The sequence below is a fragment of the Budorcas taxicolor genome, chromosome 2 (assembly GCF_023091745.1).
Source record: "Budorcas taxicolor isolate Tak-1 chromosome 2, Takin1.1, whole genome shotgun sequence".
NCBI lineage: Eukaryota > Metazoa > Chordata > Mammalia > Artiodactyla > Bovidae > Budorcas > Budorcas taxicolor.
Genome location: NC_068911.1, coordinates 13,913,291 through 13,930,395, shown reverse-complemented (window position 1 = coordinate 13,930,395; position 17,105 = coordinate 13,913,291). Strand labels below are relative to the sequence as shown.

The 17,105-nt window shown below is 42.8% G+C and overlaps 1 protein-coding gene and 1 non-coding gene across 2 annotated transcripts in view; both read left to right on the top strand.

Moving 5' to 3' along the window:
- CALN1 (calneuron 1) overlaps positions 1-17,105 on the top strand; it is a 455,582-nt gene that overhangs the window by 416,445 nt on the left and 22,032 nt on the right. The window lies entirely within an intron of this gene.
- TRNAR-CCG (transfer RNA arginine (anticodon CCG)) lies at positions 15,002-15,073 on the top strand. The gene has a single exon. It is a non-coding gene; the product is annotated as a tRNA-Arg (tRNA).

Below are 17,105 nucleotides of genomic sequence, written 5' to 3'. Positions count from 1 at the left end.
ATCAGAAACATGACAAATGTGCCCATTACCAAAATTGTCACTTAACATTCATCTAGTAACCAGGGCAATTAAGTAAGAACTCTGCCCCTATTTAAAGAAATTACATAGAACTTTTTTTCCTCCTCTTTATTCCTCTAGTTTCTACTTTTTAAAAAATCTGTTTACACCATATGGGATTTAAACCCAGTGGATTATGGTTAAATTGTTGGGGTTTTGTATTATATCTTCCCTTTTAAGAGATAGCCACCTCATTTGCATTTGGTTCTGTAGTCAAGTCTATACATTTATTTCACTACAGTTTAGATTTGGATGGTTTCAGTTCTCAGAAAAGTTTCCATTATACCATGATTTCTACCTTCTTGAATTCCTTTTCTTGACTCATCTCTCAGTAGGCTGATAGGATTTTCAGGAATCTATTTACGAAGGGGGTTGAATTTTTTGCTTTCTGAGCTCTTGCATAGCTGATTTATGCTCTGTTGCCTTTGTAGATGAACCATAACCCCACCAGCTGTCAAATTCTAAGAGCTCTTTCCTCTAAATCTCTGTTGCATCTGACCACTGTCTCCTGGAGTTGAGTTGCATAGGACATGATTCTTTTACCCTACTGTTCACCCACTTTTTATGCCAAAATGTTTGCAGAATTTTATTCTTTATTCTTGCATTTCAAACACATCATTGAGATACATCTCTTTGTGTTGACAGTTTTAAATGATGTTGCCTGCTTAACAATAAGCCCTAAAGATCCAGATAACTAAATTTTTAGAAAGTGGGTGGGTTTTTCTTTTCTCTTTTGGGGGGTTCTGGCTTTTGTTCTGCTGCTTCTTGGCTCTTCTTTAGAAATAATGATTTTCTGTATATCTCTATTTTACGTTCTTCATGTTTATTACTTCTTATATTTTTTTCATCCCTGAATCCTTCTCTCTGTAGGTCAGAGCTAATCATGTTTCTTTTGCCATCTGAATCACTGAGTCCATTTTCTCTTCTGTAAATCTTGCTCTTTACTGCTTCTCTGTCCTTTCTGCTCTGGTATTATTAGATTCTTGAAACACTGAAAAGTGATAGTCACTCAGTCATGTCTGACTCTTTGTGACCCCATGGACTGTGGCCCACCAGCCTCCTCTGTCCATGGGATTCTCCAGGCAAGGATACTGGAGTGGGCTGCCATTACCTACTCCAGGGGATTTTCTCAACCCAAGCATCAAACCCGGGTCTCCTGCGTTGCAGGCAGATTCTTTACCATTTGAGTTACCAAGGAAGCCCTCTTAAAACCAGTAACCAGTATACCAGTAACCAGTATAGTAACCAGTTTTCTTCTAATCAATAAATTTGTGTATATATTGGGTTGGCCAAAAAGTTCATTCGGAGTCTCTGGAAGATGATTTGGGAAACTCAAACTTTTGGCCAACCTATGACTACCTCAGGAAGCATAACACAATTGCTAGATAAAGTTTACTTTTATTTCCTATAAACATTTTTCAAAAGTATGTTTTCTTCAGTCTCTATAATGTTCAGTTCGGCAATTTTTATGTCTTGAATCCCTTTCACAGATTGCAAATTTTGTCTGTTCTCATTTCCTTCAGTACAAATATCCTTTGCATAAGGAAAGATAAGTAATAGAAGAGAATTTGCCGTAAAATAGTACAAGTCTTATTAAGGCAGCAACATTTTTTTTTTGCTTTTTAAAATTTATTTTATTGAAGTATAATTGATTTATAGTGTGTTAGGTTCTGCTGTGCAGCAAAGTGATTCAGGTATTGTGGTTGTTCAGTCACTCAGTCATGTCTCACTCTTTGTGACCCCACAGGCTGCAGCTCGCCAGGCTTCCCTGTCCTTTACCATCTCCCAAAACTTGCTCAAACTCATATCCATTGAGTCAGTGATGCCATCCAACCATCTCATCCTCTATCATCCCCTTCTCCTCCTGCCTTCAATCTTTCCCAGCATCAAGGTCTTTTCTAATGAGTCAACTCTCTGCAGCAGTTGGCCAAAGTATGGGAGCTTCAGCTTCAGCATCAGTCCTTCTAATGAATATCCAGGATTGATTTCCTTGATTGACTGGTTTGATCTCTTTGCAGTCCAGGGGACTCTGAAGAGTCTTCTCCAACACCACAGCTCAAAAGCATCAATTCTTCAGCGCTCAGCCTTCTTTATGGTCCAACTCTCACATCCATACATGACTACTGGAAAACCATAGCCTTGACTAGACGGACCTTTGTTGGCAAAGTAATGTCCTGCTTTTTAATATGCTGTCTAGGTTGGTCATAACTTTCCTTCCAAGGAGCAAATGTCTTTTAATTTCATGGCTGCAATCACCATCTGCAGTGATTTTGGAGCCCCTCAAAATAAAGTCTGTCACTGTTTCCACTGTTTCCACATCTATTTCCCATGAAGTTATGGGACTGGATGCCATGATCTTCGTTTTCTGAATGTTGAGCTTTAAGCCAACTTTTTCACTCTCCTCTTTCACTGTCATCAAGAGGCTCTTTAGTTCTTCTTCTCTTTCTGCCATAAGGGTGGTGTCATCTGCATATCTGAGGTTATTGATATTTCTCCTGGCAATCTTGATTCCAGCTTGTGCTTCATCCAGTCCAGCGTTTCTCATGATGTACTCTGCATAGAAGTTAAATAAGCAGGGTGACAATATACAGCCTTGACGTACTCCTTTTCCTATTTAGAACCAGTCTTTTGTTCCATGTCCCTTTCTAAGTGTTGCTTCCTGACCTGCATACAGGTTTCTCAAGAGGCAGGTCAGGTGGTCTGGTCTGGTATTCCCATCTCTTGAAGAATTTTCCAGAGTTCGTTGTGATCCACACAGTCAAAGGCTTTGGCATAGTCAATAAAGCAGAAATAGATGTTTTTCTGGAACTCTCTTGCTTTTTCCATGATCCAACAGATGTTGGCAATTTGATTTCTGGTTCCTCTGCCTTTTCTAAAACTGTCTCATTGGCCAAAGCAAATCCCCTGACCAAAAGTAACACCAATGGGGCAGGAATATTCTCCAGTCAATGGTAGAAATGGGAGGAGAGGTAAATTTTTTCTAAAACTGTCTCATTGGCCAAAGCAAATCACCTGACCAAGTCTAACACCAATCGGGCAGGAATATCTCCAATCAATGGTAGGAATGGGAGGAGGGGGTAAATATTTGCTTTGCAATAATTCAAATTATAATATGACTCTCTGCTTCAATGCTATGATTCACAATTTCAAAAGAGCTTCAAATGGACTGTCCACAGTCTATCTCATTGCTGCTCAGATGTCCTCACATCACCCAGTCTGGTGCAGTTGGTGTGTTTCTCCCAGAATCCTTTGCCTCAACTCCGTAACTTCCTCTGAGTGATCTCCACCTGGCTTTTTAGTGCTTTTATGGAGCTAGTGATTTTATGACCTCAGTTATTTCATTTCTATAAAATGTTTGTTTTTCTTTAGCTAATTAGAGTTTCACAGGCAACAAATAAAGTTTTTAAAAATGAGACTGGGATGTATAATTGAATCCAATAAAGGCAGCTCTGCGGCAGCTTAACCCAGCAGTGAATTTGTGATCTGAGAGTTAATGCTTCCCTCCAGCCGCGTGATCTGTTTATTAACAGGGAGAGGCCACTGCTTAACCATGGTCTGAAGTTGTCATTTGGTTCTTAAGTTGGAAAGTCCTACCAGTTAACTACATGCTCTGTTTGTGATCTGGTTACTAAAACAGAGTTGTCACTTCTAACCACATGCCTTATTTGTGATCTGGTGAGGAAAACAGGAGGAAGCAGGATTTAACCCAGGGGCCCTATTGGTGATCTGGTTACTGAACAGAGATGACTGTGCAGCTTGACCACATTGTTGCATTTGTGATCTGTTCTAAAACAGAAGACCAGGGGCTTAACCAAGTGCCATGACTGTGGTCCGGTTAGTAAAACAGAGTGCCTCCTACATACCCACACACCATATTTGGGTTCCATATTTGTGTCTCTGAAATAAAGAGACACATGGCTTAATGCAGTCTACCTTTGTGATTTGGTTGATGAACAGAGGACCATGGACCTAACCTTGAACTCCAGTCTGGCTCTTTCCTGGAGGAAGAAGGAGGTCGCTGAACTGCACAGGGTTTCCTCTGGGAAATAAAATTGGGCCAAGGATATTCTAACTAATTATGGGGTCTAAGGAAAAAAATAACCACCTTAGTTTCACGTCTCAATCTCAGAACAAAGTATCTTAGTTCTCTTAATTTTCAACAATTGATAGTAATATTTCTATGTCATGGAAGGGACACAGCCCTACCCTGCCATGCTTTCACTCACTTCTACATACTCCTTTTGTTTATTACACTCCACTTAGCCTAGACCCATTTTACGTGGGTCTCATGATATTCTTAGCCTCTATTTGGTCGTCTTTTCTTCTCTTCATATACTTTGCATCCCGTATTTTCCATATACTTTAGCTCTCTTCATTGTCACTAGATCTTGTTCCATTCCTCTTTGCTTCAATGCTCCTATCCATTCAAGGCCCCTTTTGTTGAATATTTTCATTTGCCATGTATTTCTCTTCATGCATGGGGGTCTTCCTCGATGCATTGGTTATTAATGCACTTAACCCATTTTTCAAGAAAACAGGCATTCATTCTCTAATTTAACAAATACTGATTAAGGGCTAACTTCTGCTAGGTACTCTGGAGATAAAATTGCCAACAGGTCTATTCCAAAGAATCTTGTAGTCTAGTGGTCGAAGCAGAAACATCAACTGGTGATCTTCATACATTGTTGCAGGTGTTGAGGAGCATTCAACCTCATGCAACAGCAAAAGGCTGAACCATAGCAATGTTAAAGAAGTTGAGGTCTTAAGGAGGAATTGGTTTGGAGGAGGACATGGGGCGAGAGTGTGTTCTCAAGAGAGGGAATAGACAAAAGCCCAGAGATGAAAGAGTATCCAATGCATATGGCAGCCTCGGAGGAGCTTAGGATGGTTGGCAAGTGAAGGATTCAGGGGGTTGGATGAGGCAGGGAGGATGGCAAGGCCAGATGCTAGAAGCACGTGGGAAGCTGCATTGTAGACCTTGGACTCCATGGATGAAGGTGCCAGGGGGGTCATGAAAGGATGTGGGCTCCACCTCTTGAATACATTAACCCCTGTGAGGCTTAAATGAGGTCGGCGTGCTGCGATTCATGAGGTCGGCGTGCTGCGATTCATGGGGTCGCAAAGAGTTGGACACGACTGAGCGACTGAACTGAACTGAACTGAACTGAACAATGTACCTGGCACAGAGGAAGCTTGCCCTGCTTCCAGCCTTCCCTCCTACCTGCTACCAGACAGGCCAGCTGGATGCTAAGCACTTGGAATCCAAACAGACCAGTCTTGGGGGACTCCCTTTCTCAGATCTGCAGCCCGAGGACCCATCGATGAGCTCAGCTCCCAGGCGAGTTCCCTGTATTATGGGTCTTCATCTGGAAGGGCACTTGCCAATTGGAATGCAGCCTCCCCTCACCCACACTGTGGTCAAACACATCCTCTGTGGAGCCTGATTCTGTCACAGGGCAACAGTCACAGAGAGTCAGCCTGACCCTGGACTCTTGGCAATAGCATATCAGTATGTGCACAGTTTCCTCCAGAGCTTGGAGACCACTTCTCCATCTGAGCATCACTGATGTGGCTGTCTTGTGTTCAGGACCACGCTCTGTAAGAAATTTGGAGCTGGAGGCACTACTGCGACCTCAAGTGGGCAGAGCCACCTGGCATGGAAATGAGAGCAGAGGGGACAGCAAAATCTCACTTGAGGTGCTGGACGGGCGGGGGGGAGAAACGGGCCTCTTCAGCACCCCCTCCAGCTGCCCTGTGGTCCATCTCCTTTGAAGAGGAGTGGAGGGAGAATCACTCACCAGGAGGGCTGGGGTCCAAGCTGCTTCAGGAGCAGAGACAGGGGAGGGGACCCTGCCGTGGGTGTGTCATCCCTTTCTTGCCATCTTTCAGAATGGAGACATTTCCAGAGGGCAAAGCGTGTCAGCGTCAGCTACGGACCCTGAGTCACATGTCCGCCCCACAGGGCTGGCAGGAAGTGGGAAGTTCCTTCCAGACTGTGGTGGTAAATAGGTGCTCCATCTCAGTTTGGGTGTGACTCTGGGTTTTCATCTTTCTTCTGAGTCGCCACTGCATTCCAGGGGGAGTTTGCAAAGGCTGAATCCTGTGTTACAACCCAGTCCAGGAGCTGATTTGAACAATACCTTACAGAACTAAAGAGCGCAGTGCTCTCCTCCTCTCTGTGTCCTCATGTGCTCTGGCCGAAGTGCAGGGACACCTGCCTGAGTCCAGATGGTGCCATCCCAGCCTGACACCCACGGTTGGTTGGTTGGTTGGTTGGTTGGTTTCCAGTGTTTTTACCAGTCTCCCATTTCTTGCCCAACCTGCACACCTTGTTCAAGCCTTCAGGTGTACCTTTTGTTTCAGTCTCACTGTTTAATTCTTCACATGGAAGAAATCTTGGAGCAGGAAGGACTTTAGAAGTCTCCCTGGTTATGCTGGTGTTGCCTACACTTCACATCTGGGTACCATCGGCAGGCTGATGGTGGGACACACCTGGAAGTGTCTCCTTTTTTAAAAAATAAATATTTTTAAACTTTTTTTAAAACAAGTTTTATATTTTATTATTATTATTATTTTAATTTTTGACCATATGCTGCCGCATACGGGATCTTAGTTCCCCGGCCAGGCTTCGAACCTGTATTCCCTGCATTGGAAGGTGGAGTCTTAACCACTGAACCAATGAAGAAGTCCCAGGAAGGTCTCCTTCTTAGACAGAGAAACCTGTGTTGCCCATGACATAGCGCCAACCACAAAACAAAAGGTGCAGGCAGGAAGTTCTGTAGCTCGAATGACCTTGCATGACCTTGCCACATGAGGTTTAGGGCACACTTAGTAAATGGCTATATTTTTATGTATGGATGTGAGAGTTGGACTATAAAGAAGGCTGAGCACCAAAGAATTGATGTTTTTGAAGTGTGGTGTTGGAGAAGACTGTTGAGAGTCCCTTGGACTGCAAAGAGATCCAACCAGTCCATCCTAAAGGAAATCAGTCCTGAATATTCATTGGAAGGACTGATGTTAAGGCTGAAACTCCAATACTTCAGCCACCTGATGTGAAGAGCTGACTCATTTGAAAAGACCCTGATGCTGGGAAAGATTGAAGGCAGGAGAAGGGGACAACAAGGGATGAGATGGTTGGATGGCATCATCGACTCAATGGGCATGAGTTTGAGTAAATTCTGGGAGTTGGTGATGAACAGGGAAGCCTGGCGTGCTGCAGTCCATGGGGTTGCAAAGAGTCGGACATGACTGAGTGACTGAACTGAACTGATACTTCTATGCCGCACTGAGATAAATGGATGAGCCATGTGGGTGGGACTCTGCCCCAGAACGTATCCAGATGCCCCAGACCACAGGGGTCACTACCATGACAAATGTAACCATTTCCACCCCTGGTTAAGAAGCGCTGACCCACTGATCTTCCTGGCAGCCCTCTGTCTCAGGGGCATGATGCCTACTGAAGATGAGCAAAGGAAAGAATGGACGTGGGCCTGTCCCACTGCCTTCTCCCCAGAGGAGAAAGGGCTGTGTCATCACATTCATTTCACACCTTCTGTGAAATTTGAGATGAGTTAGGATTTATCCAAAAGCTGGTCGAGGAAGATGTGGCCTCCAGCTGTGCAGGTCTCCAGCTTGAGGCAGGGGTGGGACCTGGGGGCAAAGGTGTGGAGACCAGAGCACCCAGCAGAGAGCAGAAGTGCCATCCTTTCAGCAGGGGCATTTTATCTGATCAAGGATTCAGGACTTGCCTAGAGGCGCAGGGCCCCCCTGAGGTTCCTCTCGCAGCAGGAAACCGCATGCAATTTCTCAGCTTTTTCACCTTGAAAAGGTAAAGAATCTGATCATGGGAGTTTTCATTGTACTGAGAGCTCTTCCTGGGCTTCTCATGGATGTGGTGGGGGCGGTACTGGGTGGGGGAGCGAAGGCATGCAGGGAAGTCTCTGCTTTGGAGCCAGTGGAGGAGTCAGTTATTCATTCAGCAAGCATATGTCCTACATCCAGCTGGGACCAGGCTCTGTGAGAGGACGGGGTGTAAATGCTGTGTAGGGCACCGTGCATGCTCTCGGAGGCCTCACCAACTACTGGCAGAGGCTGATAAGCAGACAAAAGTAACTCCCAGTGGAAGAGCAGCGATAAAGAGTTCCGAGGCTCCAGGGCTGCCCGCCTTCGAACCCTCTGACCTGGTGGAGGGAGGGGGGCATCCAGAGGGTCCAGCTTGCAGCCGATACTGCATGCTCCTTCCTCTGAGTCCAACTAGGAGAGGTGACCCCCCCAAAAGGCCAGGGGAATCCTTTGACTCACCCCACCATCTATATCAATTCCCCAGAAGGGATTCTGAGAGAAGGATCTTTGTTAGAGCCACGGAGCTGCCTGTCTTCCATAACCCATGAATTCCTCTGTTTATGCATCTATTTATTTTTTAAAATTAATTTTATTGGAACATAATTGCTGTACAATGTTGTGGTTTTACTGCAAATTGGATCAGCGATACATACACGTATATCCCTTCTCTTTGGATTTCTTTCCCATTCAGGACTCCACAGAGCACTGAGTCGAGTTCCCTGTGCTTATACAGTGGGTTCTCATTAGTTATCTCTTTTATACATAGTATCAATTATGTATATATGTCCATCGCAATCACCCAGTGCACCTATTTAGAGATGATGATTCCCAGTGTACGATGAGGGGGAAAGCACAGAAGGCTTGGATGTTTTACCACCACGGTGGGCAGCCACATGCTGGGAGAAGGGTCTCCTTTTTGAACTAGAACTTTATATACCTTTGTACAAACATAGGTATATTTGAGTGAACATATTTACCTATATACCTTGAGTGAACATCGGAATCCTCTGGAGAGCTTGTCAGATATAGGTTCCTGGGACCCACCTCTAGAGCCTGTGATTCAGCAGGTCTGGGATGGGGCTTTGTTGTTGTTCAATCACTCAGTTGGATCCAACTCTTCGCGACCCCATGGACTGCAGCACCAGGCTTCCCTGTCCTTCACCATCTCCCGGAGCTTGCTCAAACCCCTGTGCATCAAGTCGGTGATGCCATCCAACCATCTCATCCTTAGTCATCCCCTTCTCCTCCTGCCTTCAATCTTTCCCAGCATCAGGGTCTTTTCCAACGAGTTGGCTCTTTGCATCAGGTGGCCAAAGTATTGGAGCTTCAGCATCAGTCTTTCCAATCAATACTCTGGACTGATTTCCTTTAGGATTTGTCAGGCGAGTGTATGCTCCTCGTTACAGTAAAGATCTGGAGCGACGGACGTTAAAGCCCTCGGTGCATCACAGCTCTCAGGTCTTGGACAAACCGTGTTATAGCTCTTAGGCAAATCAGTGTTACAGCTCTATTTTATTTAGAAGATAGCAGGAGAATCCATCCTCGAAGCGTGAGGGCATGCCAACCCAAAGACGTGAAGAGAAGAGAGTGGAGGAGCACACCAGCGCACGGGAGAGAGAGAGAGAGAGAGAGCCCCCCCCTTTTGGCTCCTCTTTTTATATGTTCTTTTCCTCCCCCTGGGCCTGCCCTATGTAAATTGGGCAGGAGTGTTTGTTCTACTTGAGGTCCTCACTCTGGTCCTTGGACCTTCTTTTGTTCTATTTTTGTGGGCTTTTCCCTTCCTTGTCTTTTAGCCACCACCATTCTGGACTCCTGTTTCCTTTCCTAACTACCTAACACATTCAACCCTGGAATAGGGATGGGGCTGGAAGTTTGCATTTCCAACTGGTTTCCAGATGACTGCTGGTCCAGGGAACACACTTTAGAATCGCTGGGCTAGATCAATCAGGGATGAACAGCCATCTTCCTGCTTTAGGAGAACCAGGCTTCCTGAGCAAGAGATGATCTGTATCACAAAGCTGCAGCTGAGGAATGGCTATAAAACTTGTGCACTGAGCTCACCGACACACACACAGTGCCTGACGCTCAGTCAGAATCCCCACAACCGTCTGGGCAGTAGGGCCCCAAAACATCCTCATCACTTTCTCCATTGGCAAATCCAGCATTTGGGTCACCAGTTTCTCATTTGTGTATTTAGAAACAATAATAACCATAGCACTGGTTTAATTACAGTTTAGCAAGTCTAAGGAAAAGAGCGCAGAGAAGGAGTTATCATGTGAGAACTGTAGAAGAGGTCTGTCGCATGTTCCTTAATATTTTAATCTTTAAAAGTGATGCAAGGAGGGGTGGGATGAATTGGGAGATTGGGATTAATTTACGTGCACTGCCATGTGTAAAACAGATAGCTAGTGGGTAGCTGCTGTATATAGTACAGGGATCTCAGCTTGGTCCTCTGTGTTATCACAGAGGACCCTATTGGGATAGGGTTGGGGTGGGAGGGAGGCTCAAGTGGGAGGAGGTATATACATAACTGATTCAATACTTTGTACAACAGAAACTAACGCAACATTGTAAAGCAACTGTACCCCAATTAAAAAAGAGGAAGTCATGCAAGAGGCTTTTAGATCTTTTTTTTTTCACAGCAGCAACCATAACCATGGGGGGGGGTGGGGCACAAAAGGAATGGATAAATAAAATAATAATATAATACATAATACAATAAATGATATAAAGTAATAAGATTAGGGAAGGAAACAAAATTACACTGCAGAATTAAAATCTCCCCTAGAGACAGTAGGAACAGAATTAACAGTGCAAAAAAAAAAAAAAGAGTTATATGAAATTCAAAACAAAGTGATGAAAATTATTAGAGAAAAGATGAAAACTTTGGAAACAAAGAAGAGAAATCTAAGAAGCATTTGTGTTCTGGAGAAAGGAAGGTATCAGATAGAACAGGAGAAAGACAAGATCTAAAGTGGTTGTCAGGAAACAGGAGGCAGAAAATGACATGAGTGTAAAAATTATTAATAAAAGCCTGCTCACGAAACTCCAGCCAAGATTAATGCAAAGACATCATTTAGCAGAGTATGGAAAACATTTATTTTTAGTTTCACAGATAATAAAATATTCCTACTAGTATCTAGGTAGAAAAAAATATATATCTTCAAAGTGAACAGTTAGGCCAATCTCTTTGCTCCTCCCCCACAATAAATAACACGGGAACTGGAGACATTCCAAAGGAGCTTGAGGGGAAATTTTATGCAGTTCTAGAATTTTCTACAAGACTAAGTCATCTGTCATCGTAATTGGAGAATGGAGCTAAGTATTTGCAGATTATAAGAACTCAGAAAAGGTAATGTTCACGAATGTTTCATTGTCAAACTTTTTTTTTTTAAGTTTTGTAGCAGGTAATTGGATGGAAATCAGGTACTCGGGGTTGAGAAAGTCATAGAAAAGTGCAACTGAGCATTGAAGTCAATTAAAATACAACGAAGCAGCAGTGGCTGTTAGAAATGTTGTTACAAAATTAAATGTGGGTGCCAAATACTGTTCTAGAACAAGATGAAAACAGTAGAAAACATGCCATGATAAATCTCAAATTAAACTTACAAAGACTTTAAAGTTTAGGGTAAGAGATAGGAACATGAAGGTTTATGAGTTTTCTTATCATACGTAAAGAAAGATGAGAAAATGCAATTCAATTTCTTGAATTTGATAATATAAGAAATTATGAGTTCAGTAATGCATTTGATAAATGGAAAGATATCCACCACTATAATCAAAACGAGGAACACTGTAGGTTTTCTTTTTTTAAAGACAAACAGGCGAGGAAAGCATAAGGAAGATATGAAGGCTAGAAAGCAGGAGATAAAGCAACGAAAGTAGAGTCAAACTTGCCTAAACGATAGATGAAAATGTAACTAGACTCCACCATGGAAGGCAAAGAATCTCAAGTTAGATCTGTTTTTAAATCGAACTCTATTGTCTTTATAAGAAACATGCCTTTTTTTTGAAGTTTTAAAAACATTTTTCCTGAAACAGTTGATTTGCAATGTTGGGTCAGTTTCAAGTGTATAGAAAATGACTCGGTTATATATATATGTATATATACTATATATTTATTCCTTTTTAGATTCTGTTCCATTATAGGTTATTACAAGATATTGAGTATAGTTCCCTGTGCTCTACAGTAGGTCTTTATTGGTGATCTATTTTATATATAGTGGTGTGTATATTTTAATCCTAGACTCCTAATTTATCCCTCCCAAGAGTCATGCCTTTTATTTTTCAGCTTAATTCTCATGAGTCTTTATTTCCTTCAATGTTTAGGATAATACCTGTTACCTAGTAAGTTAGGTGTTCCTTATATGTGGTCCTCATTGGTTGTAAATTGTTTCCTGGTTTTTATGAAAATAAAAAATGTTTTATTTTTATTAACATGTTTCTTATTTAATATGTGGAACATGAATTTTTAAAAATTTTATTGGCATATAGTTGTTTTACAACATTGTGTTAAGTTTCTGCTGTACAGAAAAATGGATCATCCATGCATTTACATGTATCCCCTCTTTTTTGGATTTCCTTCCCTATTAAGTCACCAGAGCACCCAGTAGAGATCCCTGTGCTACACAGTATGTTCTCCTTAGTTACCTATTTTACACATAGTATCAAGAGTGTATATGTATCGATTCCAATATCCTAATTCATCTCACCCTCCCTTCTCCCCTTGGTATCCATGCATTTGTTCTGTCTATGCCACGAATCATATCTTTATAAAGAGATGTGTTTAATATAACACGAGAGGCATTTCTTTCAATAGCCTCAGATATGCAGATGACACCACCCTTATGGCAGAAAGCAAAGAGGAATTAAAGAGCCTCTTGATGAAAGTGAAAGAGGAGAGTGAAGAAACTCAACATTCAGAAAACTAAGATCATGGCATCCAGTCCCATCACTTCATAGCAAATAGATGGAGAAACAATGGAAACAGTGACAGACTTTATTTTCTTGGGCTCCAAAATCACTGCAGATGGTTACTGCAGCTATGAAATTAAAAGACGCTTGCTCCTTGGAAGAAAAGCTATGACAAACTTAGACAGTGTATTAAAAAGCAGGCATTACTTTGCCAACAAACGTCCACCTAGTCAAAGCTATGATTTTTCCAGTAGTCATGTATGGGTGTGAGAGTTGGACCATAAAGAAGGCTGAATGCCAAAGAATTGATGCTTTTGAACTGTGGTGTTGGAGAAGACTCTTGAGAGTCCCTTGGACTGTAAGGAGATCCAACCAGTCCATCCTAAAGGAAATCAACTCTGAATATTCACTGAAGGACTGATGCTGAAGCTACAGTTCTTTGGCCTCCTGATCCAAAGAGCCAACTCACTGGGAAAGACCCTGATGCTGGGAAAGATTGAAGGCAGGAGGAGAAGGGGACAACAGGATGAGATAGTTGGATGGCATCACTGACTCAATAGATATGACTTTGAGCAAGCTTCAGGAGATGGTGAAGGACAGGGAAGCCTAGTGTGTTGCAGTCCATGGGGTTTGCAAAGAGTCAGACACAATTGAGCAGCTGAACTGAAGAGAGATGTTTAATAGAAAATGCACACACAGAGAAAACAAGCATAGCCATGTTGATGTAAAAATTGACTTTTTTCAAACAGAAAGCACTGAAATATTTTTTTAATAACAGATTGGGTATATTAAGAACAAGGCACACCACAATTCTATACCCATTTCCAAAGTGTGGATTTTTTTCCCCACCACCAAGCAATTCATCATTAGCTGGGTGTCCTACCATTCAACTCAGTTCTGACACTATCTATCCAAAGACAGTATCAGATTCCAGAAATTACGAGCTCAATCTCAGAAGACTGCTCACCCACTCCACTACCTCAGATGCTGGTCACAAGTCCAGGTTGTCACCTGTACTTCTAACTGACTGGCTATAAATCAAATGTTCCCACAACCCACTCCTTGGTTCTATTAATTTGCTAGAGCAGCTCACAAAACTCAGGAAACCAGTTTACTTACTTGTAGTTCAGTCACTAAGTTGTGTCCAACTCTGAGACCCAGTGGACTGGAGCACACCAGGCTTCCCTGTCCTTCACTATCTCCTAGAGTTTGCTCAAGCTCATGTCCATTGAGTTGGTGATATCATCCAGTCATCTCATTCTGTCTCCTCCTGCCCTCAGTCTTTACCAGCATCAGGGGCTTTTCCAATGAGTATCAGGTGGCCAAAGTATTGGAGTTTCAGCTTTAGCATCAGTCCTTCCAATGAATATTCAGGGTTGATTTCCTTTAGGATGGACTGGTTTGATCTCCTTGCTGTCCAAGGGACTCTCAAGAGTCATCTCCAGCACCGCAATAAGAAAGCATCAATTCTTCAGTGCTCAGCCTTCTTTATGGTCCAGCTCTCACATCAGTACATGACTACTGGAAAAACTATAGTTTTGACTATATGGACCTTTGTTGGCAAAATGGTGTCTGTTTTCTAGTACACTGTCTAGGTTTGTCATAGCTTTCCTTCCAAAGAGCAAGCATCTTTTAATTTCATAGTTTCAGTCACCATCCACTAATCCACCATCCAATAATTTTGGAGCCCAAGGAAATAAAATTTGTCACTGTTTATACTTTTTCCCCTTCAATTTGCCATGAAGTGATGGGACTGGATGCCATGATCATTGTTTTTTGAATGTCGAGTTTTAAGCCAGCTTTTTCAGTTTCCTTTTTCATCCTCATCAAGATGCTTTTTAGTTCCCCTTCACTTTCTGCCATTAGAGTGGTATCACCTGCATATCTGAGGTTGTTGGTGTTTTTCCTGGCAATCTTGATTCCAGCTTGTGATTCATCCAGCCCAGCATTTCTCATGATTGCTAGATTCTCATGACTTGCTAGATTACCAGTTTATTACAGGGTGTTAAAGGATACAAATGGATGGCCTGATTCATAAGGTGATACATGGAACAAAGAGGCATCTACCTCATGGAGCTCGGGGCCTGGCATGGCAGAGCATGGATGCATTCTGGTTTACTAACTGAGAAGCTCTCTGAACCCCCTCCTTTTGAATTATTATGAGGTTTCATGACATAAAACCTTGGCTTCCCTGGTGGCTCAGAGGTTAAAGCATCCGCCTCCGATGCGGGAGACCCAGGTTCGATCCCTGGGTTGGGAAGATCCCCTGGAGAAGGAAATGGTAACCCACTCCAGTATTCTTGCCTAGAGAATCCCATGGACAGAGAAGCCTGGTAGGCTACAGTCCACGGGGTCGCAAAGAGTTGGACACGACTGAGCAACTTCACTTTTCATGACATAAACATGATTGATTAAATCTCTGGCCATGAGTGAGTGATTCAACATCCAGCCCTTCTCCACTCCCTGCATAGCAGGAGATAAGACTGAGAGTTCCAGCTATTTATGACTGATTCTCCTGGTGACCATCTCCATCTTTCGTCTGTCTGTCAGAGATTTGTTCAGTCATGTCCAACTCTGCAACCCACAGACTGTAGCCCACCAGGCTCCTCTGTCGATGGAATTTTCCAGGGAAGAATGGGTGTGGGTTGCCATTTCCTTCTTCAGGGGATCTTCCTGAACCAGGGATTGAACCTGGGTCTCCCACACTGCAGGCAGATTCTTTACCATCTGAGGCACCAGGGAAGAGGGTTTCCAAAAGTCACCTCAGTAACATAAACTCCGTTGTGGATGACAGGGGCTTGTTACGAATAACCAGATACCCGCTTATGGTTCTCAGGAACTGAGGACAAGAGAATATGATAACAAAGAGACTCCATTGCTCTCCTCACTTAAGAAATTCCAAGGGTCTGAGGAGCTGTGAGTCAGGAACAATGGACAGAAGACCAAAATATATACTAATTATAATTCCTAATATCATGTACACTTTGCCCATTCTGTAATGGAGGCTGCCCATCTGTTTATCTTAATATCCTCCCACTGCCTGGGCTTTTTCGAATTCAGTACACTGTTCCCAGGTGTTACCATCCTTTCTGATAACTTTTATTTTCATCTGTATGCGAATAACTTTCAGGTCATCAGCCCATATCTGTGCGACCTACTGCCTCTTGGGCTATTCTGTTGGGTTGTCCCTCTGGAACTGCCAATGCCCACATCCACAAATTCACATGTCACCTTTCTCTTCAAGACTGTTCTCCCTTTGTTCCCATTCAGCTGAACATAAAACCTGGTGTTATCTTAACCAGTTCATTCAGCTTCAACTTCCACACACAGTGACTCACCTTGTCCACCTCTTTCTTACACAGCGCTTGAATGCTCTCTGTCGCCATAGCCCATGGTTAAAAAATGATTAAAGAAGACAGTTCTGGTGATATCAGCAAACTTTATTTAACGCTTCATGAAGCAGACAGTCTCCATTCTGAGAACAACACCATGGGGCAGAAGGCAGGAAGCTTTTGTAAGATGAGAATAAAGAACAAGGAAGAGAAACATAGGAAATAGCTGATTGGCTGGGGTCACAAGGTCACTCTTGTTTGGGATGAGAAGGCCCAGAGTTGGGTTGGCATTTGGGAATTGGCTGACTGGACATCCTGGGTTTCTGGTCAAGAGAAGTGTTTACAGGGACATGAAAGTTATGTAGGTTTTGATTTGCTAATGTGACGCCTCAGGTAGAAATGGCTTCTTCTTGGGCCTGGCAGCTTCCCCAATGGCTCATCAGTAAAGAATCCGGGAGATGCAGTCGTGGGAGATGCAAATTCAATCCCTGGGGTCAGGAAGACAAACAACCAACCAAGCTATGGGTGGACCTAGAGATTATCCTACTAAGTGAAGTGAGTCAGACAGTGAAAGACAAATATCCTATGATGTCACTTATACATAGAATCTTTAAAAAAAGATACAAACGAACTTATTTACAAAATAGAAACAGACTCACAGACATTGAAAACAGACTTAGACTTACCGAAGGGGAGAGGGAGGGAGGGATAAATTAGGGACTTGGAATTAACAGGTGCATACTACTATATATAAAATAAACAACAAGGACATCCTGTATAGCACAGGGAACTATATTCAATATCTTATAATAACCTATAATGAAAAGGATCTGAAAAAGAACATATATATATATATACACACTCACACATATGTATATGTATATGTATGTGTGTGTATAACTACATCACTTTGCCCTACACCGGGAACTAACACGACACTGTAAATCAACTATACTTGCA